The 26,755-nt window shown below is 47.3% G+C and overlaps 1 protein-coding gene across 2 annotated transcripts in view; it reads right to left on the bottom strand.

The window, feature by feature from the left end:
* Positions 1 to 26,297, bottom strand: part of RALY (RALY heterogeneous nuclear ribonucleoprotein) — a 141,505-nt gene extending 115,208 nt beyond the window's left edge. Inside the window, exon 1 of one of the 2 annotated variants that reach the window (XM_050907576.1) lies at positions 26,248 to 26,297. The gene's annotated coding sequence lies outside the window, so the exon portion shown is untranslated. Of the gene's footprint in view, positions 1 to 11,550; positions 11,615 to 26,247 lie in introns of those variants that run through there. The other variant, XM_050907577.1, reaches the window with a different exon arrangement.
* Positions 26,298 to 26,755: the final 458 nt, after the last annotated feature.

Here is a 26,755-nt window from a genome sequence, read left to right on the forward strand (position 1 = left end):
TTCCTCCTGCTGTTAGGCTTGGCTTTTCAAAAACACCTAGGAAAGGTAGGTGATCAAATACCCTTGGAATTCATTAAGATGCAAGTGAGATGCAAGCCAGTAAGATACTGGGGCTCCACTGGAAGTCCTGCCATTAAACATGGTATATTAAATACAATCTTACCTTCATATTATGCCTCTCATTTCGAGGGAGCCCAAAACACTTTGCAAGCATGACATATGCTGCCCCATCTTCACCTGCAGAGGCATATCTGGACTGAGAAAGTGGCTGTTATTCAACATCCCCCACAACAGTTCAGCGCTGACCTTCCCCAGAGCCACAGAAGAGGAGCCACCACGACAGCATCCCCGTCACCCACCCGGTGTCCTACTGTCTCTGCTGCACCTCCTCTTAAAGAAAAGCATCATCTTTCAATGAGAAAAAGTTTCTGTGAGACATTCTGCTCAGCCAAGTTTCTCAACCCATCTGTTCACTGGGCACAAAGTCTCTTCTACGTACAACTACCACTGCAGTTCAAGGCTGGCTTCCTTCCTGGGGTGTATGGGCAGGAGGAATAACCATTATGGACATACAGCTATTTCCTACTCTAACAAAACCCAAACAAAATAAAATCCGAAACCTACGGTGTTTCTAGTGCATGTGGGTATAAGTTTCATTTAGTTTAAAGACGAAGCACTGGGACAATGGAAATATTTAAAGTCACTAGAGCTGCTTCCCTCTTTTCTGGTTTAAATGCCATGTTACTGCCCACGTTCAAGTCACATGATAGAAAACACGGTAGTTCTTTGGCATCAGTATCCATCCTTGCATGTGGACCTGCAAGATTTTTATCTCTCTCTCTCATACCACAAAACAACTTTTAATATTTATAAACTACTGTGCCAGTTCAAAATTGGACAAAAATCAAAATGCATTAGACATTCTTCTGTGCTGGGCTGCTACATAGATTAGACAGTGTCAGATAGCAAAGACGATGAATTGATTGGCACTGCTGCGCATGGACAGGCACCCGAAGGCCAGTCATGGAGTCCAGGGCTCACAGAAGCAGGAAAGATCAGACAAAGGCTTGACATGTTTTCCCTGGCTGCTGCACCATGGCTCCTCTACGACCCAGACAGGTCCACAACGACCCTACCAGCTTCCTGACACCTGGAAATTATTTTCCTTATTTCTTCCCATTCATAGGAAAGATGCTTTCCACCTTACCTCTTTGCAATAGGGAAGATGTTGCTAAATTTGCCCTGGACCCTAAAGATCACCCAATATTAAGCTTTCTTTTCACCCAAACTGTGGCTGTAATGTCTCCTTCAAATCTGCAGCAGAGCACAGTACTTCCTGGGGATTTTTGTGCCAGTCTAGTTCAAACCTTGCTGTGATCTTCTACCTGTCTCATCAGTGATGCAGAAATGCTGTGGAGATGCCAGACATATCTTTATCATTGTCACTCCAGTCTATTAGCTCAGCAGTCTCCAATGTGTATTTTTCCACCATGCCAGAAATCAAGTTGCGCAGATGAGCAATTCCCTTACACCAGGAGCCTGCAAGTCCTCTGTGACACCAGAAAAAGGCTTCTACGGGGCTCAGACTGATCATTGCCAGATAACGGGGCAACGGCTTGCTGAACCACGGATGAATTCGTACCCACATTTTAAGCCAGAGATCCCCGTGACTGGCAAAGCCACCTCCCTGGCTGCAAACATAAACATGCCCACCATAAAGCAAGAAGAGAGCACTCAAGAAACAGAATATTTCTGGGGGCAGAAAAGCCTGGCAGGGAGAGATAACGGAGAAGAGTGTGCAGAGAGGGCAGCAGGACGCAGAGCGAACGCAAGCGCTCACTCGCTGCAGCCATCTCAGCTCCTTGCCCTGCAGAGGCAGGGCACGTGCAGCACCCCACAGGGCTGCTGCTTTTATAAGCAGCCCTCTAAAGCAACCACTTTACAAGGTCATAGTCAATTGTGATAAGAGGTTTTGTCCGAGCGATCCAGACTGGTCCAAGAGGACAGATCTGCACGCAGAAGGGAAGCAATCGAGACTTTCCTTTCCCCTTATCAGAGCACAGGCAGCAGCTGAGATCCCAGCTCCTCAATCCACAGGCTCTACCTCCTCCTCTCCCAACCCAGTGCTCGTGACAAGCAGAGACCTGAGCATCCTTGTGAGGTCCTCGAGCTGCTGCCCTGAATCCACCCCAAACGCTGTAAGCTCAGCTGCCTCGCACCCAGCCAGAGACAGGATTCAGCCCCTAAACCTACAATCTTTCAATTCTCTTTGTCTTTAAACAGTTTTAAAAAGCAGCTCAGCACTTCGGACCACTTAAATGGAACCATACTGTGCCTTATCAAGGGGTCAAAGCAAAGCAAGCATGTCAGTAAAGCTAGGAACATCACATCTATTCCCCCAAGATGCTGGGTGTGGGGGATTCACCCAGGGATCTCTCGTTAAACACGCTGCCCTCTAATTTTACCAAATGGTGAAGGAATCAAATTCAAACCTTGCCTCCAGCAGCACAATATCTTGTTTTGATCCAGCACAGACATGTACCCCCCAAATGCACACAGAGCAGGAAACAAAGCTTGTGAATACAACAGCAAAGGGCATATTCCTACCAGCTTACTCTCTGGTCTGTATAGCATGGTGCATACAAGCAGCCACGGGAGGAAAGGGTTTGGAGGCACATGGCTTGCAGGGCTTGAGGGAGGCACTGGAAAGAATCTGCGTGCACATGGCTCAGCTGAGATTCAGCTGCAGCATTCAAGGCACAATGCGGTGCCTCAAAGCAAGGGACTGCACCCAAGCACCTGAATTTCCAAGAGCAGTCTGGGGACTCCCACTTACGAGCACTGGTCCTCACAAATGTGAGCCCCTCTGCAGAGTCAGGACCATTCCTCTGCACAATGACGGTTTCTTTTCGCAGCAACTTTCTAGCCTGAAAAATCTGGAATAGCTTAAGACAGTATTTGGGCAGTACTGTGCTTATCCCATTCCCAAACTGGGGAGGGCCCAGTCTGAGTTAACATCTGATGAGAGCGCCAACATCCAACCCCTGAGCAAACAGCGTCCCCAAATTTTCTATAAAAGATAGCCACCAACATTTTGCCTTTCATGAAACAGCATGTTTGATGTAGTTACTTCGCAGCCCCAGGCAGCTATATGTATAAGGTCATCACTCATTTTGGTTCCAAAGTCCTTGCCAAACGTCTGGCTGCTTTTCCACAATCAAATGCTGGGCTGTGCCCTACACCAGAGAATAGCAAAGCACAGCCCTCCTGCAGGTTTCTCAGAGCACAGCAAATTAATTGGGGTATTGAATTAGTGAGGTTAGATCCAATTAGCTCAATTTGACCCAGATGCTTTAAGCAACATTTTTCTAATATATTGGAGCTTGTTATCATACAAGTTCATCTTGGCACCGGATAAAAAATGATCTGTCTCAGAGCAGCTCTTCCAGGTGTGCCTCCATGACCCTTTGGGATGGATTTTCATCCTTTATGTGGGTGACAACGCGCACAGCTGCACACAGCTGAGGAGGAAAGACCAGCCTTGTGTTTACAGCCCAGGGACTCAGGAGATCCTCCGGCCAGGAACCACCTCCGGGTCTCCACTGCTTGTTGATTTAAAAACATACAGACACTCATCACCTCTTTCTATCCCACCTACTCCTAACTTGCTCAGAACACAACCCGAGTTTAATAATGCCCTTTGCACACCGAGACCCTGACCCTAGCAGGGGCAGCCACAGAGCTACCACTGCCCAGATACCACAGCACATTAAAACCAGCAATGTACCTGGATTTGGCCAAAATTCCTTTTCTGGACACATTTCACCTGCAGAAAGAAATGGTCCCGCTCTGTCCATTTTCACTGGAAGAGTGGAAGGAAGGAGAAACGGAAAGCTACCGCAAAAAGTGTACAAAAATGCCAATAAAGCTGAAATAGATTTTCATTAGAGGAGCAACTGCTCAGAAAAGGTGACAGCACCTACAGCAAGAGCAGTAGATCTCACCCCACTCATTCAGATCCCAAGAGCTCTAATATGAGTCACCAGGAACAGTCAAAATGTTTAGCCATGTAAGGTACAGATGTTAGCTGTATCGTGTTAACCTCTACTCTTTAAAAGGAGAAAGCTCTTAAAAGATTAAGCATATCCCAGAAGTAAAAAAAGATTAGTAGGTGAGGAGGAAACTGCAAGAACAGTAAAGCTATTTCCTGGGAAAGAGCAGCAGACACAGAGCAAAGCGAGTGATGATGCCGGTTCTGTCAAACAAGAAGTCACAACGGCAGCTGAACGACGCAGATCAGAGAAAGACCAAGTCACACCACCCAGGCGGGCAGCAACCCCGACAACTAGGGTTTTTACAAAAATGAAAGAATCCTCAACAAAACTGTTTCCATGTTCCTGAAAGAAATCGTGCAATTATGTTTCTTTTCTAATGAGACATGTGAAAGCAAAAAAGGTTTGATTGATTTTGTTTTTGAACCAGTATTTCAAAACATCAAAATAACCCCCATTTTTCTGTGTTATTTTATGGACATTCCCAGCAACGTGTTCAGAATGGTACTGCAAACCCCACACTGAAGCGGAAAACACCAAATTCTCCAAATTTGTTTTTATTCTGTGACTACTACTTTCAGTATGTCGGATGTTCTCGTCAAAATGTCAGATACTGAAGCATTAGAATCTCTTACAGACAAATTCCCATTTCCAGAAACCCTCTGCAGACAGTGGTGGGGTGCTGCTCATCAGACCTTTCACCAGCAGCAGCTCAGGGCATGGCACTGCTCTGCAGCTACAGCCCATGGGGTGAAGGGGAGGGAGACTCCTTCAAAGAGATCCAAAAGAGATGAGAAAAAAGGTCCACCTCTACATTAGAGGACATTCAGCCTCCAAATTCCTCGCTGCAGCTCCAGCCAGTTTGGTTTCTTAATGACTGGGATACGCTGCACTTCTGACTCACGGAAAGCCAGCCCCAAGCCCCATCGTTGAACCACAACAAGGAGGTGTCACGCAATGGGGCCCCATGGGGCGTCACGTCACCTCTCCGTGTTCTTCTGACACCTGGGAGCAGCGATACCCCCTAATCACAGGGCTCTGGTGCTTGAGATCCCTTCTTAGGGCTTCCCACATCACCCCAAGACTGGAAGCATCTTGTGCCCTCCTGGGAACTGTACTGGGGGAACCTCCTGCAGAGGGGGGCAGCCCCCCCCCCAGCTCCCTACATCAACAGCACCCACCACGTGGGACCTAACTGGGATGTCACTTCTCCATGCTCCCGCAGCAGTCATGGGAGAACGCTGGAAGGTACAACTCTTGCAGGGCTGAGATGACATTTTCCCCCCTCACTAAATATAGAGGTAAGATAGATCAAAATAAATGCACTCATTGAATAAGTGCTCGCTACTGTGAAGAAGCATTACGTAACCTAACCACGAGCCCTTCCTGCCTACCTTTGATTGAAATCATGGATTTTTTTTATTCATCTTTCCCTGACATTCCCTTATTATCATCGCCAAGCCTAACGAATGCAATTAAAGCTAAAAGTCTCTTAATTTCTTTCCCTTCTTCTGAACAGGTTCTTTTTTTTTTTTTTTTTTTAAAAAGCCCTGAAATGGAACCGCGACTGAAGTCACAACTTTAACAAATACAATTTGATACGCAGGAACAAAACCCCAGCCCGAATAGCTGTTTCCACCAGGATTCCCAAACACACAGCCTCAGAGATCAGGGAAATGGAGGGTGTTTGTGCACAAAGCTACAAAATAAAAATTAAATGTTGTGTTGGGCCAAGAAGAAAGCAAATTAACAAGGGGATATTTCTTTCTGCCTGTACCAGTTTCAACTGGCTGTGTTACTTCCCACAAGCCACTAATACAGTCTGTTTGGGAGGGGAGGCATGTAGCCCAGCAGTTGCTTAGCTAACTTTATCATTATTTTTCATGAGGTCCCAATTTTCCCTGCTACATTGGATTCACTGCACCTTGGTGTATGTTGCTGTCCTCTGCTTTATTTTCTTTCCTCCTTTCCTCTTCCTCACCTCTCTCTGCTCATTTTATCACAACACCCAGGTCTGGCTACCAAAAAAAGCTTCCGCGAGCCCATCACGACTGGGCAGCAGCAAGTCGATCGCTCTGCCCCGAGTAAAGCAGCAAGACAGCGTGTTGTTGCATCCCAGCGTGGCTACTCCACGGCACACGAGGACGGCAGACCGAGGCAGCCCCTCTCCTCTGCTGCATCCCCCTCCAAGCTGCAGAGCAGCTGACTTCGCACACGTGGAAATAGGCATCCTACACATGCCTTTGTTTTACAGCAAGAGCAGATGATCTAAAGATGGTAGAGGTAAGAGTCAGGCAAAAGATTAAGCCATAAGACACATGCACTATTTATCCGATCAGACTATACGTGCATCAATGCATATGCCAGGCACACACTATGGCAGGAGCGTGCTGCGGGTGGCATGGCCACCAGTGCATACACACGTGGCACTCCAGCATGGTCCATGCAACACGGCATTTAATTCCTTGCATGGCTTCTCTCATTCCGTCGTGCACATCTCCTCTGGCACAGAGCTGCTCGGGACAATCTGCCAGGCCTGGAGCAGACTGTCACGGACAGGACTCCCTCCTCCTGTGCCTGAAAACACCAGGCATCTCCACCCTGGCAGTCTTGTAAGGAGCCACGTGGAAGCAGGAGACCAGCAGTCCCTCTGCAGAGCCCTCTAAGCACAACTAAAATGGCTTTGGCCACTGCGGCTCCAGCAAGGAGGCAGGGCCAGCAGTTGAGCCACCCTGACTCCCTGCGCCAGGGAAGGGCAGCAGAGCGTGCCTGTCCCACCCCGGCCACTGCCTGAAGGTAGCCAGCAGAAGGCAACTCCTGCTAGACCCAGCGAAGAAACACCTTGATGAGCAAGGGGAAGCCAGGCTGAATCAGCGGTCCTAGTTCTGGAGGAGCTGAAGATCACCTTGCACGTGGGTAAAGCTAACCCTGCATCATCAGGGCCAACTGTCCTGCTTTTACCAGCTATAGACAAGGTTATGTTGGCTTTTGCTGATCAGGATGAGCCCAAAGCAGCTGCCAGGCTGGGAAACACCAAGTTTGGCTCACGTGGTAGAACACCCTCATGAATTATCTTCCAAGGTTTCACCATGGGCTGCGGAACAGATGGCCAAAGATTTTTGTGATACACTCTCTGGCAAGGATGAAGGGATCCGAACCCACTATACATCCCCTATACGCCTCCCACCCAGCCCCTATTACAACACAGCCTGGCATGAAGCCGATATCGATCATTTCCTAATTAAGCACTAAGAGGTCCAATGCTCCAACCAGGCAGCCAAAGGAAGACTATTCTTCAGAGCAAACCCTCGCTGGCCGGGTGCCAGTCTTCATGCGTGCCTGCGGACAGTGCTAAGGATTTATACACTTCATCTTCTGTCATTTTCTACCCTGGAGGAAGCAAGCTTCTAAATTGAATTATCACAAAGAAATCAATTCCAGATCAAACCTCTGTGAAATTATAATTGCTTTAATGATCTGCAGGCTGGAATAGACAGGGCCCAGGGAAAGCATCATATACTTTTCCTCTTCAATTCATAAGGCTCCTATAGGAATCAGCCTTTGTTCGCAGGGAGCATTAGTGTTTTCTAATTATGTATTAATTTAATCTACTATTAATTTTCAATTATTGTTATTACACAGGCACTTCTTTTTTCCCCAATGTGACTGCCGTGTAAGATGCTGAATTCCAAACAGCTCTGTGGCAAGCTGACAGGCAGCAGCTTAGCCTTTAAAAAGGAAAAAAAAAAAACCTTCAACAACCAATTTTGATAAAGACATTCCAACCAAACAAAAATATATTACAAAGAGACACACACAAACCTTTCTGACTCATCTGAAAATGCTATCAGCAGCCTGCTTAGCCTAAAGGCTTAAATCACTTAGGTGCAGCATGTCTGTGGAGAATTTCATTAGAACTGACATTTTGACAACTGCAAAAAAACTCTACAACAACCCAACTCACAACATGACGGGCAGTTTAAAAATAATTATCAACCACAGGACCAAGACACCCAGGGAAATGAAGTTTCACTAACCCTTCTCCTCCCTAAAGATGTGGTGAATATTATATTTAAAACAAACAAAAAAAAATCAAGTATTCTTCCGTGATTAATTTTAGTTGCAAAAATAGCTCAGGATTTTCAGCATTACACATTAGCAAGGCAGAAGTGACATGGCTGTGACCAGAGCTGGCCTGGATGGACGGCAGAAGTGTCTGCGAATATGGAGGGATTTAGTTCTTGAATTTCACATTCCAGAGATTCTGCTCATCAGAAAGCTGCTGGCACTAAGGGTAGACCCTCTTTACTATGGAAAGCATCCAAGATGCCAAAGGGAAGAGGAAGCACCTGGAAGCACATTTCAAACCCCATCAGTTTGGTTCGTCCTGCCTTTTTCACAGATGCTGGGGGGAGAGGCTTAGGAGAGGGAACAGAGAACGCCTGCTTGTGGACTTCGGGCCGATCTGCACCGGTTTGGCAGACTACCCTCAAATTTTCTATATACAGTTAGAATCGCATCCAAGAACTAGTAAACTAGTGAGAGACCTTCCAAAGGCTTCAATAGCTTTGGATCAGAGATACTCACAGACTTCCAGTGCATTCAAAACAAGGAATTAAGTAATACTGCGAAATAAAGGCTTGGGAAGTGCCACTGCCTTCGCTGGTACAACATCACGCAGGATGAGTCCATCTGAGCGGAGACCAAGCAGCGTTATAGCGATAAACAAAGCTCTTGCAATGGCACATGCATGCAAATCCTGCTAGGGCTGTGCTGCATGAACCCTGTGGAAGAGCCTACCTGCAGCCCTGCCATCAGGGCTTGGACGTCCACCTTGGCGGATCATCTCTTTGAGCTCACTTACACTATTACTGAGCTGGAATCAGCCTCTCAATTCAGTGAGGTGACAAAGCTGATTTCCCCACAAACTTAGGGCATACAGATCACCACAGAAGCTTGTAGCCATCCCACCTCCTGAAATACGAGGTCTAACTTGCGTACAACAAAGAGCAGGGAAACCTTTGAACAAGACTCCAGAGGAGAAAGAATAGGAGATACTTGGGGTTTTTTTGCAAGAATCGTAAAGTACCAAGGCTACCTCATGAGGTCAGAACATTTCTTTTGAGCAGTGTGGTCCAGGTCTACTGTCTGCTGCTCTTCTTGCCCCACTAAGGCCCTATTTATCACAGAGCTCCGTTCTTCTATTACGTTATTGTATATCAAAGCAGCTGTAGCGAAGTCAGAAGAATTACTCCCAATTCATACCAGAATATCAGCGAGCTAAGTTTGGCTCATCAGCTGTAAATGTGTTTTGGCATTGAAAAAGCTACACAGTGAATAAAGTCTTCTTGATAAAAGGAAATACCTCTATGTATAATGTACCTGGCTCCCTATGTCAACATCACCTCTGCAGGTTGCCTGAAATCAGCTGGATTTTGGCCTGCCTGGACACCCTGCCTGCAGCAGGAGGTCACAGCCCTTTGGGGATGAGCACTGGGCTTCCCAGCCTGTCCAACATCTACCACATACCTAGGGCAAATGAAATAGCAGTGCAGATTATCACGGCCTGCCCACAATGCAGGCAGTAAGTGATGAAGACAGCTAAGATTCTCCCTGGAATACTAACAGGGCTTGCCCAGCCAGCTATCTGCTCCAGCATGTGAGAGATAAATGACAAATTTGGCCTGGAGACCTCTCTTCCAGAGCAGAAGAGACTGCCACCATGAAGAACAAGAATTTGGCAAGTTTTGAAGACAAATTGGACTGTCAGAGAGATAAAGGCAACAACTCTGGACGTCTTCAACAAATAGTACCTTCCTCTGCCATTTTTGTGCTAGCGCCCATCAGACAGGATCCCAATCCTGCAGCTCTGTGGTGTGGGTCAGGAGGACACAGTCCAGGTACCACTGCATCCAAAAAGACACAGCTGTACAAAAAGCCCTCACATTCACCCAACTCCTTCAGCTAAGGTATGGACCAAGATGAACATCAGACTGTGTTCATTGACACGTTTTCTGAAAGGGGACATTGTCACAGCCATGAAACCAGCACACAGAGTCACCTCTGCCTTCCTGGGAACAAGGTGAACTGTGCTACCAAAGAGGGTACAGCGAGCGGTGGTTGAGGCTGGATCAAAGCCAGCGTGTTCTCCAGCTATCCACCCTGCTCTGTGCAACTTCTGTTCAAACATCATCCTGACACAAGAACTGTTTCTAATGCCAAGCTACGCTCATTTTCGTGTATGCTGCTCCTGCGCTGCCACGCGAAGCCCCATGCAAAGACGTTGGAAAAAGCTTGACATCAGGCCTACAGCATTTCAGTCACTCTCTTGAAGTCATTTATTATACCCACACCAGCAACATCCTGAATCAGACCACCACGTCCTGAATCAGACCACCACACTGGAGTGATAACAGCCACCTTGCACCCCCAGCGCCAGAGGGGCTTGTTCACCAGCTCAGCTGGGAAATTCAGCCATCAGACTCCAACTCAATCTGCACAACGTATCAGAGCACCAGCGTAAGTCATCAATTCTCTCACGGACAGCATGTAGCCAAATCAAATGGGAAGCAGGGATATAAGGAGCACCTATAAAGTGTGAAAAGACACTTCATACCGAAGCACAGACACGCATTGGTCCTACAGAGAGTGAGGCTGAGGATACATCCTCCCCTGACACCCCAGCAAAGCTCCCCAAACTATGGTTATGAAACTTTTTAATATCTACCATAATCATTTTCCCATGCTGCCTTTCCAAGATCATTGCTGTTACCTGCTTTACAGCTGGTGTAACAGCAAACGAGTACACAGAAATTAAAATGCACTCAGAACAGAGGAGCCATAAGGAACCCCAAGGATTTCGCTGGCTTTTGGGGCCTAAAACAGAATACTACTTTTTTTTTTTTTTTTTTAAAGAAACCTAAACCCCCTTGCCTTGATCATATGCAAAGGTGCCGCACAGCATTTTAAAGAGACCAGCAGTCACCTCTGCAGCAGGAACCTGGAATTGCAGTACAAGTCTCTCCAAACACAAAGTACAGGGTCACCAGCTCCCACCACCTTCTGAGATTTGGCAGTGTTCATTATTGGGTTTTTAACACATGGGGCTTCTGAGGTCAAGTGATGTGAAATTCTCAGGGGTTTGGGGTTTTTTTTTTTCCTAAGTCTGCTGCTAGTCACCTTGCTAAAATGGCTGCAAGAATAAATCTTGCAGAATAAATCTTGAAAAAAAGATCCCTGGAGAAGTTCAGGCAGGAAAAGGTAGAGGGGAAAGAAAAGTGCAACACTCAAAAAAACAATACAGAATTTGAAATCGTGAGACCACTTGTTATTTGGAGGGAATTTATCTCTGAACAGAAAAGGGTAGCAAAAACATGAAGAATGTAAGATGTGTCTATGGAGAACAAAAGGTTAATGAAGATATTTTACTCAGGGAATACCACAAGTAGGAAGAATGTTTTTTGATTCAACTTTTTAGTTGGTTGTGCCAGATTATTACCTTGAAACACATGAAATTCCATCCAAGGGAAATGTGCAGTTGTGATGGGACACTACAGATGCGCAGGGCTCTTGCTGAAGTTTCACACACGGCTTCTGAGCCCTCCCCAGTTTACATCATTCAGTTGTCATGAAACCATCGCATTTCTCCCCCTTTACAAGGTATAAAAAGTGACTTCTCCCATCTCCTCAGTCCCTTTCCAAGGAGGACAGGGCGACATACACACAGCCACCAGCACTGGAAAGCTTCAGCCTAGGCTGGGGAAGCTCCTTACTGTCACTGCAATACAGATAAAAATAAAGTTTTGTCAAATTGCTTGGTCTGGCGTATTTTTTTCTTCCTTTAAACCAAGTAACACATGCTAATCTGCAGCTAAATCCCACAGTATAGGAGGCACTGCTGACATCTGTAAGGAAGTAATTCCCGTTCCAAGAGACAAATAAGATCTCATCAACAACATCCAGTGTCACATTCTTATCTAAAGGAGTCTCAGGCTCTGCTAAATGGACAGGAGACACCTTGTTTTCAACGTTATTTCAAGGATGGCCAGAACTACAAGTTGCCCACAGAGGAAGAGGCTGGTTTTCACAGGGTCATGTTTTATACATGATACAGCACTGCAGCTTCTGGAGCATGCCACTTTGAAGAGTTATTATTTATGAATGTGTTATTTTAACAAACTGGAGCAAGCAGGGGACACAGGATTCCCAGCTCTTTAGGCATTCCCGTATGATTTAAGATCAAAATAATCCACGTGTGCACAGAGGCAAATCAAAGCATACCCTTGGTCGCACCTTGGTGCGTCAGCAGAAGGGTTGGCAGTAGGACAGCGCTGGCAGACAGAACTCCCCAACCCAGCACCACATTTGAACTTTTACTTCCTTTTAATACTACAAGCTAATGGGGGACAACCTCAATGAAGTGCTGGAGCCGCAAAAGTGCCTCCTGAACTCTGACCACGACTGTTTGCTCCTGAATCCGCAACAGGGATGCGTTCAACTCCAATGGAGAGGCTACGTATGCAAAGGCTCTATAGCTAGGCAGGGTGCAGAGCCCAGTCCCAAAGAGAACCTCAAGGGCAGGGGCAGTTTCACTCTGATTACTACACAGCCTTGCACTGCCTTGGCTGCTTTGGACAAGGAGCAGCTAGACGGAAAATAACTGTAGAAGGTTAATAAACTCCTCTCAGAGAAGGGCTGGAGGCATATAGGCCTGGGATGGCTCGTGGGATCAGGGGCAGAGTTTGGCAGACTTTTGACAGTCCTAGGACCTCTATGGCCCTTGTTGCTCTGCCTGAGATGTCATACTTGGTTGTCAGGGAAATTATTCCAACAGCTCAAGTACAGGACTGATTTCCTTCTAGTTATAAGGAGGGAGAGAATGAACGGGCTGCTTGAGAAGGAGCCTGGTCCTGGAGGCCAACCCATCCAGTAATTACAAGTATGCTTGATGCAGAGCTACCTGCCTCCAAGTCTGTCACACAAACACTGCTTTCCTGGCACCGCAGGACTGGCTGCCTTGACCAACCATGCCCACTCTCTGGGCTGGGAGAAGCTCTCTGGTTACTGGGTTCCTCTGAGCAAGATGGTGCCCACCACCCCAAGGGCAACTACAGCTTGTGTGCACCACCACCACAGGACTGATAACAGCATGGAACCGGGCTTCACTCACTCGTCTGGATCCAGAGCAGTGCCAAAGAGGCAGCCATGACCACAGTAAGGGAGAGATGTCTTGAAAGTGTCTGTACACCAAAGGCTGTGTTCTCCAACACCTGAGCTTTAGTACCTTTGGCAACTGAGACCTTCAAGCCAAAGGTCTTTGCTAGGAGAAAACCAGCCCCAACACTGGAAAAGCAAGTAAATTCTTTACGAACCAGGTAAGGCAACGGTCACTTATCCATGGCTAGAGGTCCTAATGAATGCACAAGCCTACCAAAATCCTTTTCTCCTCCAAACTTTGAGGCTATTAGCAGCGCCTGAACTCAGCCTTATCCCATCCTCTCCCATCTAACTCTGAATTTACATAAAAGTAATAAAGGCTTTGTTGAGCTGCTGGAAGGCTCAGCCAGGCTCACTCCCCTTGAAGCACAAACTTCATCCAAACCTTCCTCAAATGGACTTATTGCCATGAAAACGTTCAAGATGACTGTTTTGGTCAAAACAAGTAATTTCACTTACGTAAACGCAGGGGAGGGAACAGCATTCTTCCTCCTTCCTTTTTTTATTCTGCAAAATTAAGGAGTTTACACCCTGGTTTTAAAGTCAAGTCGGAGAAAACTGTAAAACACTTAAGCTTCTCTGTTTGCTTCGTAACCAGAATAGCGGAGAGACGCCCAACAGCTCTGGGGACTCCACTTCTGTGCTCATGCATAAACCAGAGACAACAGCACGGCAGATTTGTACACTGTTCTGATCTCTGCCTTTATTTTAAACTGCCACCGTCACCACTGCATTTCAGCTCACCTTCTGCCCAAAACAAGCCGAACAGATTTCCCAGTGGGCCTCCTGACTCACCAGCACATTTTCCTTCTAAAGGTCAAAAAAAACATATGTTGTGACAATAGGGATTTCATTAGTTGCCTCTTAGTTTCAGTTGGTCAGCAGGGACTTAAGAGATTGGTTGCACTCAGGAGCTTCCCTAACAATGCACCGTTCATCTTATTTAGGAAGAAGGGAAAGAGCAGTCACAGGAAACATCTCACCCCTTGATTTCCTGCTGCGCACAGCAACAGAGCAATTAGCAAGGTGGTCTCTCCAGCAGAGACATCTGTACTGAGATGTCCTCACACGCTCACTTCACATATTTACACACTGAAAATCAGGATTCCAGCTAGAATTCTTGCAGAATAGGACAGACAGAAGTTTTACTCCAATTTCCCTTCAAGTGCTCCAGTACTGCTCTTTTCCAGGCAATTCTGAGCAACTCCATGAAGTCCAGAGTCCACTTCCCCACGCTGGAAGCCTGCTACAACCCATACCCAGTTTCCAAGACCAATGCTCCTAAATCCATAGATCAATCACAGCCAAGTCAGCTTCGGGTGGACCACCTACTACAATTTACTGTTCAAGTTCCTAGGATCTGCTCATTGCTGAGAGGTCCTGAAGTGCTGCCTACTCATCCAGCTGCTTCAGAGTACAGAACTTCACATCCAATTTCGAGTCTCTCAGGAGGCTGGTAGTGCTTGTAGACAATCATTCATTTGCTGAAGGAGGAGCTGTAGATGATGTTCATTTGCTTGCTGATGCTAGTCCTTTGCTGGAGGAGGAGGTGACAGGTGCAGCCCTTCTTTTATTTCAAGTGTTTCTTGATAGTCTTGTAGAGCAGGCGGATCAGCTTTAATACTAGAAGTATCTTCCACACTGCATTGGATTGCATAAGGACATTCATATATCCATCTTCATATACTCTGATCCTCCTCTGCCACTGTTTCAATCGTGGTCGCTTGCAAGGTCATCTCAGCTGAGGAAAAATAATTTGAGTAGCAGAGCCAGCTCCCTCTTCAGCTTTAAAATAAACCCTGGATCCTCTATTTATCTGTTTTTAATGGATGCTTAGGGTCCCATGGGGTCACATGTTTAAGTTTTTCCTCAGCAAAGCTAGGAGCTTCCTTCTGTGAGAAACAAAGTTCTTACATCACATAACTTGAGGAGTGAAGATAAAGAAGCTCCCCAACATGTAGAAACCAGCCAGATTGGTTTAGGTTCCCTACTCCACAGACTGGAATAAAACTAAGGAGATCAGAGGATCATGCTTGAGTGGGTAGATTAGTAGGAACCGTATCTTTGATCCCCCTAGTTTCACCCTAGTAGAGCATCTTCCACAAGACCAAACACATCTGGATCTGAGGCCATGTCCATCAAGCAAAGGGAGACTCTCAACCGTTTTAAAGGGTGCTAGATCAGGTTCCTAACATGCTTCTGGGCAAGACAGTCTGTTTCCAACTTATTTTATCCTCCACCACAGCCAGAGTCAAGAAATACCAGAACAGAATTGGCTGGGGGGTAGGAAGGAGGAGGGAGAGCGATTTGCATTTTAAGAAATACAGCAATAGAAACACAGGCTTCAGAGATTAGGAAACAGGCTTTTTAGTCCGAGCAAAGCAAGAGACATCTGCTGGAAGCATGGCATAGAAGCATTGAGTATTTTGAACTGTAAGGCTAATCTGACATGACATTCCATCAACCCTGGATACACAGCTTAGATAAATCTTTCATCAATAAAGCTCTTGTCACAAACCCGAAGCACACGGTAAAGCTAACATACTTCACCTGCACATGCATCCCCTCTGGGGTCTTCCCTTAAGGGACATTCCTTATGGAGCCAGCATGAGAGTTTTGTGATTCTCCCTCCCTGGTTGCAGAAAGGAAATGCTGTCAAGTTTAGTCTTCATAAAGAAGTGAACACACATCTGACCTACATAAGAGCGCACAGATATGAGTAGCCTCACATAGCACTCCATAGATTATTTTTTTTTAATGCAAAAAAATTAAACACGACCTGCTTTGCCTGGAAATGTGGAGGAACAAAAGCCAGCTGTACGCAGGAGTGCTGCACCAGGCTTCAGACTGGAACTGAGCATCACCACAGCCATCTTTTTTTTTTTTTTTTTTAAAAATACACTTTTCAACAGATCATTTTCAAGATTGTTTAAGACACAGCTTTTCTTACCAAGACTGAAAGCACCGGTAACTTTGGGCAGGAGTCTGAAGGATCGACATCTGTCCCACAGGGACCTTTGCAGTTTTGTATGATGGTTAATGGCACAAGTGCAGGAACAGAGCACTGGATCTGCTGAATCAGGTGAGAACTACATGACCTCCAGCACTAGTGCAAACCACCTTTTTATTTTAAACAAGCTGCATGCTTCTGCAGCATCCAGATGACCTATCAAAAGCATTAGGTGTCTGTTGTCGTAAGAGAATCTCAGAGTTTAATCTTGAGACAAAAAAAGTAGGAAAATACATAGATACAGCAATATGAAACAAAATTAAAGCACTCCCGCCAGATCTGCCAAGTTCCTAGCAAGGAAGGTGCCTAGCAGAGGGTTACCTCCTCACAAGCCAACATTAAGCCTTGCAAAAATGGCTGCTACGCTCCTGCACCGAGCTAAATATCACATGCCAGGCATTTCCCAGAGTCCAGTCCTCTCTGCGAGAAAATCAGCTGTGACAGGGTAAAGCCCTTAGGAATGGGAATCGCGGGGAGAGGCAGCAGGCTTGGAAGGCTGGGCTCAGGCACGCAAGACACTGTCGACTACTTCGGCTGCAAGTCAGGTTTTTGCAGGCAGGTTTTGGGGGAGGAGAGACAACAGAGCAGTGTAACTAACATCGAAGAGTGCAAACTGGGAGCAAGCAGACCTGGCTTTATTCCCAGCTCCGCTACCACCCAAGCAGGGTCAGGCCAAGTCACATGCCCTCCTACCTTTTATATATTTAGAGCCTCGACTACTTCTCAGCAGCTATATGCACAGAGCTTCAGATACTATCGTACTGTAAGGAAAGATGTCAAAGATTGGCTAGCGGCTAGCAAGTCCTCCATTTTTTTCATATTTGTTCAAAAAATGGATCGTTTTTTCCAGGGAGCAGGCAAGAACCAGGATAGCAGTGACTCTAGAGGGTGGGAAGCCTTATCAATACTTCCTGCTCTCCTTTATTCTTACTAGGAGACTTCAAACAAACAAAATTCAAGGAATAAACAAGAATAAAGCAAATTAATCAGTTTACATCTATTTTATCAGCTAGTCTTTAGTCTACTTGCTAGACATTCCCCTTGCTCATGACTGTGAGGCTCTGAAGGTGAAATAAAAAGTTGACAAACTTCAGGGTAGGAAAAAAATAAAAAAAAAAATCAAAACTTACTGCCTGCTCTTAGCTGGAAATTTAAAAACCAGCCACTAGAAGCAGAAGTCCTTGCTCTCTGCAATCGGGCACAAGCACCTCATCAGCATCAGCCTGTTTCGTACAGACAAGGACAGCACTCCATCACGGGCAGAGGGCATGAACTTCCAAAAGCATTTTCTTTTCTCAAACAGTAACCCAGTGGATCTAAAGGCTGTTTTCCATCATTGCACAAAGCTTTCTCACTCACATCACTGTCGCATCATTGCAGGTTGCGGAGACGCTCGGTCATGCTCCCCTTCTGTTACAACCAAGGAAAGAAATAAAAAAGTGTCTATATTTATAAGATATTGCTGGGCTGCTTTGTCCAACTGCATTTTGCCCCAACACATGGCAACTTTGCAGCCTGAGCAGCCTGTTGAAGCATGGAGTTCATCCTCTTTTTTGGGACTTCTGGAGAAAAGGCTTTACGTAAACATACAATATTTACCCCCCATACATGCTATAGACTGGCAACCCAGCTGTGAAGACTTGGGGCAAGCTATGAATCACTCGCATGACTTAATGGGTAAAAGCCTATGACTTGCTGAGCCAGAATGCCATGCACCAATACCTCACAACAAACTATAAAATGTAGACTTTTATGCTACATATATGGCTAAAATCTATTAATTCTGAGGTCACAAGCACTGTGTTTTTCCCCCTCTTGCAAATCAGTATTTGAACAGGCATACATCATCAGTGAGAAGCACACAAAATTGGATTGTGATATGGCATCTGCAAATTGAACTGCAGAAGGAAATGATAACAAACGCAATGAATGCAGAGGAGAGCCTGTATCACAAGTACACACGCAGCCTCTTCCCCCACTGCTCAGGCTGCTGCACCACCCGGTTGCTTATCGTCCCGCAGTTGGGCAAACCCCTCCGCACCCTGAGCCCTCCAGGAGCTCCTCTCACCACTATCTTGGAACATGCTACAGGAACAAGGGTGACCATGCACGTAAATAACAAGTCAGTAATGCACTCCCTTCCAGGTTAACTCAGGAAAGAGGTCGGTATGAGCTGTTACCATTTAAGTGCTAACAAAAGTGTATCTGCATATATAAAGTAGCCATCCAAAACATGCTACGTTATGATTTATTAAATCTTGCTTCCTGTTCGACTGTAGCTTCTGGGCTTTTCTACACTGAGTTAGCCACCTCCACTGTCTCCTGCCTGTTTTATACAGAACAAACGTTTTGCTGTTGTGGGGTATTTTTTCCCAGCCCTGGCAGGTCTCAGACCTCAAACGGGAAAGGAAGGAAGAGATCCAAAGTTTCTTCTCCAAACTACCCTGCCAGCAGTTACCGGTGCTGTGCATCATTTCACTGCTGCATCCCACCGGCTGCACAGCATCACCCAGCAGAGCCCTCCCATCCCTTCTTCAGTGAGCAGCAAGAAAAGGAAAGATCCCACTGTTGCAATAAGGGGAGAGCAAGTCGTTTTTAAACAGGATCCGCTCACCAAACAGAGCACTGGTAGCTTTTTGCCTTGAAATTAAGTAGCACTTCGGCTTTTTTCTTTCCTGGAATTCCTGCTGCTTTCCAGACTGGGCTGGAAGGCAAATCCAGGAGAACTGGGAGCAAACATGGGAGCAGAGACATCGGATGATTTATACTTTGGCCGAAAAAGCTTTATTCTCCTGGACCATATACACAGCCCGTTCATTTTGGGAAGAGAGGTAATTTAAGATACATTTTGTGATGTCTGCTGGCAGAACAAAGATGAAGGACCACAAGAGATGATCAATGTTTAAGCCCAGCTTCAAAGTGATTTGGGGAGCTGCTGAAAATAAACAAGCAATCAGGGCCCAGGAGCCAGGGTAAAAGCTGACAAAGAAATTGCTTTTTTTTCCTAGGCAAACAGAAGGCGGCTAATAGCTCAGTTCAGAAAGGCTGAGCTCTCTCCCCTCATAATACGAGCAGGGCAAGAGACCAAATTTAATTTCTTCCTCACAACAACTTTAATTAAAATCATCTAAGCCCTTCCTGCCTCTCTGCTGCCACGAGGTGTGGTTCTGCTCACAGGAGGTATTAGAAAACTCCGGCTTATTAACGTGCCCTCCCTGAAAATGCTGTTTATACCGCAGTCAAATGGCTGGGGAACACATCTGCAGGAAAGCACTCCACTCCTAATTAAGAGGGAAAAAACACAAAGCCCACCTTTGATGTGTATCAGTGGCAGCAGTCATTCCCCATGTGCTCGTGAAGCTGTTCGACAGCATTAGCTTCACAGGGCATCCTGCCAGTGGAATTTACCATCGGATGTTTCTCTTCACCATCACCTGTGCCCCGTGGGTGCCAAGATGCTACTGGAGAAGGACCAAAGGAAGGACACGGGCTGCATGAGATTAGCTGTACCAAGGATTTTTCAGGAGTTTTATAAACACAGACGTTTCAAAGCCAGTTCCACGGTCTAGGTCCCCATCCTTGTGACACGATCCACAGCGACCCACGCCTGTGTCTGCACAGATGCACTGCCTGCAGTGATGTGGGGAGGTCTGTCCCTGGGCTTGGGTACCAGGCTGGGGGAGGATGTACGGGACCTCTCAAATCCATCACAAATGTGGGCAGTATGTGTGCAAGGCAAAGTTTTACTGGCCTGTTGAAATGCATGAGCATGAATAGCGTGCGAAGTTTAGTTACGCACTAAACTTTGGAGCAAAAGTTAAAAAACATAAATAAAAAAATTAAACCGAAGTTACTTGAGGAGCTCAAGAGGATTTTTGCAGTGCTTATAGCTCTTACCAACTCCCAAAAGAGTTTCAGGAGTTGGTAAGAGCTCTGAGCATTGCACATTGCCGCAGAACCAACAGTCACAAGCAAATACCTGTTTTACAAGCAGATACAGCTCCAGGGACAGAAACCAGGAGCTGTTGAACCACCGAACCACCACAACGCTGCCCTTCCAGTGGGAACATGCTCAGTCAGGCCATGCAGCACCATCAGCTCTACAATGTTATGTCGCAGAGCAATCGCAGAGTTTCTCAAATCTATCTTGAAAAAAGAAAAACCAACTATGTTGGAGGACCAACCACCTGCTATCTTCTACACAGGGGCTAGATCTCAGACCAGGAGAGTCACCTTGAAGTCCTGGCAAGTCTAGGATGCAACTGAGAAGAGAGAGTGAAGGCCAGGTAAAAGGTAACATGGCCACCAACAGCACCATGGGCCAGCTGACTGTCATACAATACCCACAGAAGCAGTTGCTACCATGTGGCCCCAAGTGGTCAAGGTCCAAACCTCTTCATTGGAGCACCAGATCATCCTTATTTCTCCAAGACAGCGGGCTTCATCCACAAGTTAAGTTCAAGCAGACCTCCCACCTCCAAGCAGAGGTACTTTCTCCCTGTGCAGAAGAGCTGACAGAACCAGTGCTCCCCACGTCCTTCTAAAGGGAGCGTTTTTCTCACAAATGCTCCCAAGACAGTTTTCCAAAAAAAGTTTGCTAAAGGCAGAAGGAAAGCATGAGACTCAGACTAATAAAGACATCAAGAGCCCAGGTAGGGAACATCTGCAACCACCTCCTCCGTCCACCTTGTGTCCTTTGCCAGCCTAATCCTGAACTCAGGAATTCATACATTAAAATCAATAATAGTGTTGATCTATTCCCAGCTTCCAAGACAAGTGTTCATTGCCATCATTTCCACAATATCTTCTCCGGCAGAAACTGTCACCTTTCTTCCCATGTTTAAGTGCTCTCACTGGCAGGCAGACCCCCCATGTGGAAGGACGTTCTCCCTCCAAGGAAGGTGGGATGAAGCGGAGCCACTTAATCCTGACACAGCAGGAGATGGAGCTGCACTGCCTCAGTTATTGCTCTTGCTCAGGCATTTAGCCTGTCCATTCTTATTCTGCTTGTAGTAGCAATCAGAAGATGAGTTCACATTCATTCCCACTGTGGCTGTAGTTGTCGAAATATAAGCTGCTTGCAAAAGCATCAGATAAAGCTGTGGCACTTTTCAGCGCCTATTGTTCGGTACCATCACACACCACATTCAGATGATGCTGCAGACTTCACCTGGGAATCACTGAATTCACACGGACATAGCCCGAGGTGCCCCTGCTATTTACCTCATTCTTGTTTTCTTAGGAAAAAAAACCTGGCATTATGTTCTCTAGTTTAAAACCAGACTTTTTGGAACAAAAAAGGACAGTCGTGCAACATCACTGGCAAAGTCTACAAATGGATGTCCAGTAAAGGAAATACTCTGCTGCAGGTGCAGAAATGCTACTGAAACTGAGTTTGGCATCCTGCCCTTCGGCTCCAGCATCAGGGTAGAAGCAAAAGCTCAGAAGCCCTTAAATCAATTGGGGGACCTTCCCCGCAAAGGCAAGGCCAAGTCTCGCCTCGGGAGCTTCTCCCCGGCACATCTTGGTCTATGTCAGTATTTGGTTTCAACATATTCTCAAGGCTTGCTTTAGAAAAAAGAAATTATTATTAGGTGCCAGTGGTCTCCGAAACAGCCGCAGCAGCTCATCAGGTCCCCCCTGGAGAGGGTACATCCTCTCCTGGGTCTCTTCATGTTGGAAGATACAAGAGACCTCAGTAAGCAGAACAAACAGGATTGTTTGTGTTGAACAGTGTTATACAAGAGCCAAAAAGATGACTCATGCCGCCCTTATAGCCTTTCCCTGGATGTCCAGAACAAAGCTAGGCACAGCTATAGAAAGCAGTTGCCTCTCAAGCTGAGGTTAACTCCAGGGATACCTCCTGCCCTGGCAATACAGCTTCGGATGCTGTTAATAAGGCCAATGCTGCTTTAAGATGGTTAGATTTTAAGACAAAAATTGTTCTCATTTTATTTAAGAAAAGGAAGTCGTTACAATACTCCCAGTATTTCACCTGTCTTAAACAAGAAGGACCTCACTGGGAGCTTACAAAACTATAGATTGCAGGCGATATACTTTTCCACATTCGTGCTTCAGCATCATCTGTTATACCGTGCACACTATCCCCCATCTCAGGCTCCACAGAAGTAGCTCCTCTTGTTTGCCCACAGCCTGGCAACAACAGGATACTATTTCTGATTGTTTTAAGCTGCAAGAAACATGAGAAGCCACAAGAAAAGCTTTAGATTCACTATTTGCATGCATACTTGTCTCCAGGCAAGCTGATGATTTCCTAAGACATGCAAAAGAAAACAGTCTTTGCTCATTGTTACAAGCCTTGGCTTTGATAGTTCGAGCATCTTAAATGCTAAACTAGACACTTACAAGCAGATGTTAATTCTGCAGAACACCGGTTCTGAGTCAGTCTCTGCCCTGGTGTCACCTCAATTCTGCCTTCTGTAAAGCACATATAATTAATTTTATATCAGCGATGGAGCTAGCAGACATCTGACCTTCTAATTAAATATACACTTTCAGGTGAGAACCACCATGTACTATTACTCACTTGAATTAAACAGGTACACTAGGACTGGTGGCAAAAATAAAAATAGACACAGTTCACACCACGCCAAGGAAAGCAGCAGCATTCTTGTGCACAACAGCAAAAATCAACTTAATCACAAATGACAACTTCTGAAAGCCTTTACTTGGGATTCATCCTTGGCATTTTTCTAGGCCAGCTTGCAAACAAAAGCTTTGTCTTCTTAAAATGCAATTGCCTGAGGCACCTCTAAAAAAGTGACATAACTCAGGTCTGAAAAATGCCTCCTGGGTTTCAGATTCTCCTAAGAGCCTCTTTACTATTCAGCTTTACTCAGATTACCCAGATCAGCATGAACTCTGCAGATTTAGCCTTGGCTACCAACACAGGTATAAAAAGCACACATTTAGGATTATTTTTTTGAACTATATAATTAAAGCTCTACAGTTATAAAAAAGAACTTGTTATTGATCTGAATGGTTCCTCCCTCCCTTTTCTCCAGTAGGTTTATAAACACTGGTGACAGTTTATTCTGAATTTCACTCTGTTTAGCTTATTTCAGTTTTTTTCTAGCATGTTTTTCTCGCTGGGTGTTTTCAACCTTTCCGTCACAAACCTCAAGCTATGAAAAGAACGAGCAACTTGTTTTGGAATGAAAACTTGGGCCCAAAATGCGATTGTTTCTTCTCCCCTCCACAAACCCTCTTCATTTCGGTAATTCTGCAAGCAATGCCTTTGTGCTTCTTCAAATACAGGAACACAACACTGTGCCAGGCAAGACAGTAACTTAAGGGGAGGGGGCAAGGAAGGAAAAGCTGCAATTCTCTTCAAGACAGCTTAATTAACATCTGGGATAACTCTACAGTACTTTCAGCATATCAAAGATTTTTATATCCATAGGCCATTTTCTTTAAGTAGATGCAAGTTTACTTCTAGGTCTGAAAACTCCTTATGCAGCCATCAATAAAGAACTCAAAAGAAGTTCTGTTGCTTTTATTGAATAATTTGGGACAAGGAGAGCTGAAAGCTCTCTTGGTGATGGGTAGAGTCTTATTTTTCTGAATGATCAAGTCCCATCACTTATTCCACGTAAACTGTTCTCTGTCAAGAGCTTTAATCCTCTCTTTACAATCCCTAAATAAAACAACCTTCCAAAACTCGCTGCCTATTATCTGCCTTTTCTAAAGAAAGTGGTTCTTAAGAGACCCACCTTCTTATGCTTTGCCATTCCCCTGAAATCCATCTACAACATTAGCTTGGCAGAAGTAAAATACTGGCAATCCTTCACGGGCACAGCATGGTGAACTAAATGAGTGTCTGTCTTAACATACACACCTCCTGAAGAAAGGTATCACACGCAGCCAAGCTGAACGCCACTCACCGAAAACAAGAGTCATAAAAAGACTTCCAGGAATGTGAGCAACAAACCTTGTGACAAGTTGTCACCGAGAGTAGGCAGCCCATAAAGGATGTTACAGAGCCACGTTGCCGTGGCTTAACCTGAGGTTTCGCTCATGACACAGGCTCCTCACCTCCCTGCTCGCCCACGAAGATCAGAAAAAAGCAGTCCTTTCCTTTACACCACGTCAGCGCAGGCTCCTCATCCAGGAGCTCTGCTGCTGGCTTTGCTTAGAAAACAAACTCCTGCCCTACCCTTTACCTTAGAAGAAAATAATGCAAAGAGCCCAAATCAGAACAAACTGCAGAATAAAGGACAGGACAAAACGCAAGTGAAAGTACCACCTTCCCCTTCTCACCTGAGACAGGGAAACCAAGAATGGCAGCACCTGTAGAAGAGAGCAGCCTTCCTCCTGACAGCAGGGCTAACCCAGAGCTCCTGCAACACAGCCCACACCTCCCACCTCGTGACTGCTCATCTGAGATGACGGCCAGCATTGCTCAAAGCCAAAGAAAACAGGCTCAGCCTGGACGCTGAGGTCCACGGCAAATACCAGTCCGAATGCTTGCACTGCTCCTGTCAGCTCAGGAGAAAGCGCCAGCAGCGGCAGCCATGCGCTGCCCACACCGGCTCCCTCACCAGCCCGGCAAACACTGGCACCAGTTATTGATGACCTTACGGTATTTATTTGCAGGGGAAAGACAACAATGACTTCCTTAATATGAAATAAGAGGGTGGGGTTTTTTTTTTTCTGGCCTCAAAAGTAAGCTGAAGTCAATCGTGACGCTATGGGCTTCAGTCTCCGCTAAAGCTTGAGCAGAAGAGCTACCAGAAAACAGAGTGGGTGCTGGAACGCGGGAAAGCCCTGGAGCCTGCAGCCCAGCGCAAGCTTGTTCCCCGGCTTAGCCTTACAGCCCAGATCTTCCCCGTGCCAAAAAACAAATGGGAGAATTACACTCAGAAGCACAGTCGGGAAATTAAAGGTGCACATCCACACTGTTCTCCATACAGGCAATTTATACCTTAGCCTTCTGGGCTCCCTAATCATAAAAGAAATTAGCCGTAGGACCACCCTTACGAACGCACAGCCACAGCCAAAACTTACTGTTTGCCATACGGACAGCCGAAGCATTCTGACAGCAGCCTGGAGTAAAAACTGGAGTTTCGTACCTCACCTCAAGCACTTACAGAAATCACCAACTCAAACATATTCGCGACAGCTAACACTCTGACATGCTATAAAACCGCCTTTTAAGAGCTCGGAGGGCTCAACGCTACCGCGCAGAGGAGCGTATTTCTGAAGCCCCTCGGCTACAAGGGCACCAGCCGCGCTGCTCAGGTGCGGCCCAAGCCGCGGCGGGAGCCGATCGCTCTCATCACTCAGCCTGTTTTATCGGTACGAAGCCTCTTCAGCAGCTTCCAGCCCGCCCAAGAGGACCCTCTCCTCCAGGGGCTGAGCATTTCGCTTTTACAAGAGACCCAAAGTAACTCGCGATCGTTCCGGTCACTTGGCGGCCAGCCCTCTCCACCGAGCCCCCACCCCGGGACCCGCGTTACAAGTGTCCCCAGCACCGCCCGCCGCCAGCACCGCGCCGGGACCCGGCGGCGGGCAGAGGGGGGGGCTCAGCCCAGGACTCAAACCCCGGCCCCACGGCAGCAGCGGGGACGGGATTTCACCCAGCAGCCGCTTTGAAAGGCGGAGAGTTTCCCATCCCGCAGGTGCCGGCATCTCCGCGCTTCCTTCCCCCTTCCCATTAAACCGGGGAAAACGTGGATCGGGGGGGGGGGGGGGGGGGGACGGACCCCAAGAGAAACAGTGAACAGCGGGGAAAGGAGAAGACAGAAGGAAAAAGATTAATAGAGAAGGCAGTAACTCATTTGCAGCCAGACGCCCGTTGCCGGCGGAGCCCCCAGGAAAGCGCGCTCCGTCTCGCATGAAGCAGCCCCGCGGAGCCGATCGGCGGCCCGGCGGGAGGCAGCCCGCTGCGGGGGGCACCGCCGGCCCCGGGGGGGAAGCCGCCAAGAAGGAGACGGCAGAGGCACTCACCGAGCAGGAAGGCGCCGGAGGGTGGCGACGAGGATGAGGACGGAGAGGGACGAGGCGCGGAGCAGCCGCCCCCGCCCAGCGCGGCCCGGCCCGCCCTCGCCCCGCGGGAGCCGCCGGCACAGTGCCGCGCGCCGCCCCGCCGCCCCGGCTCCTTCCCGCCGACCGTACCACAGCGCCGCGCCGGGGGGGGGGGGGGGAGGACACGGAAAAAGGGGGGGAGGCGGGAATGGGGCTGGCGCCCACGCCGGCGGCCGCTGCCCGGCCCCGGTGCCGCCGCGGCGCTGCCCGAGCGGATGCACCCTGCGGGGCTGTGCCGCGCCGCCGGGCCGCGGCCGAAGGCAGCGTCGCTTCCCCCCCGCCCCGGCTCCCCTCCCGCTCTGCAGCCGGAGCGGTGGAAGAGTCCGGCGCGGGCGGGGCTGGGCCGGGCGGGAGCGTGGGATGCTCCGGGCTGCGGGTCCGGTGGCGGCGGGTCCCGGTCCCGGCCCCGGCCCTGGGCGCCTCCGGGAGC

This window comes from Gymnogyps californianus, chromosome 17, assembly GCF_018139145.2.
Source record: "Gymnogyps californianus isolate 813 chromosome 17, ASM1813914v2, whole genome shotgun sequence".
Taxonomy (NCBI): domain Eukaryota; kingdom Metazoa; phylum Chordata; class Aves; order Accipitriformes; family Cathartidae; genus Gymnogyps; species Gymnogyps californianus.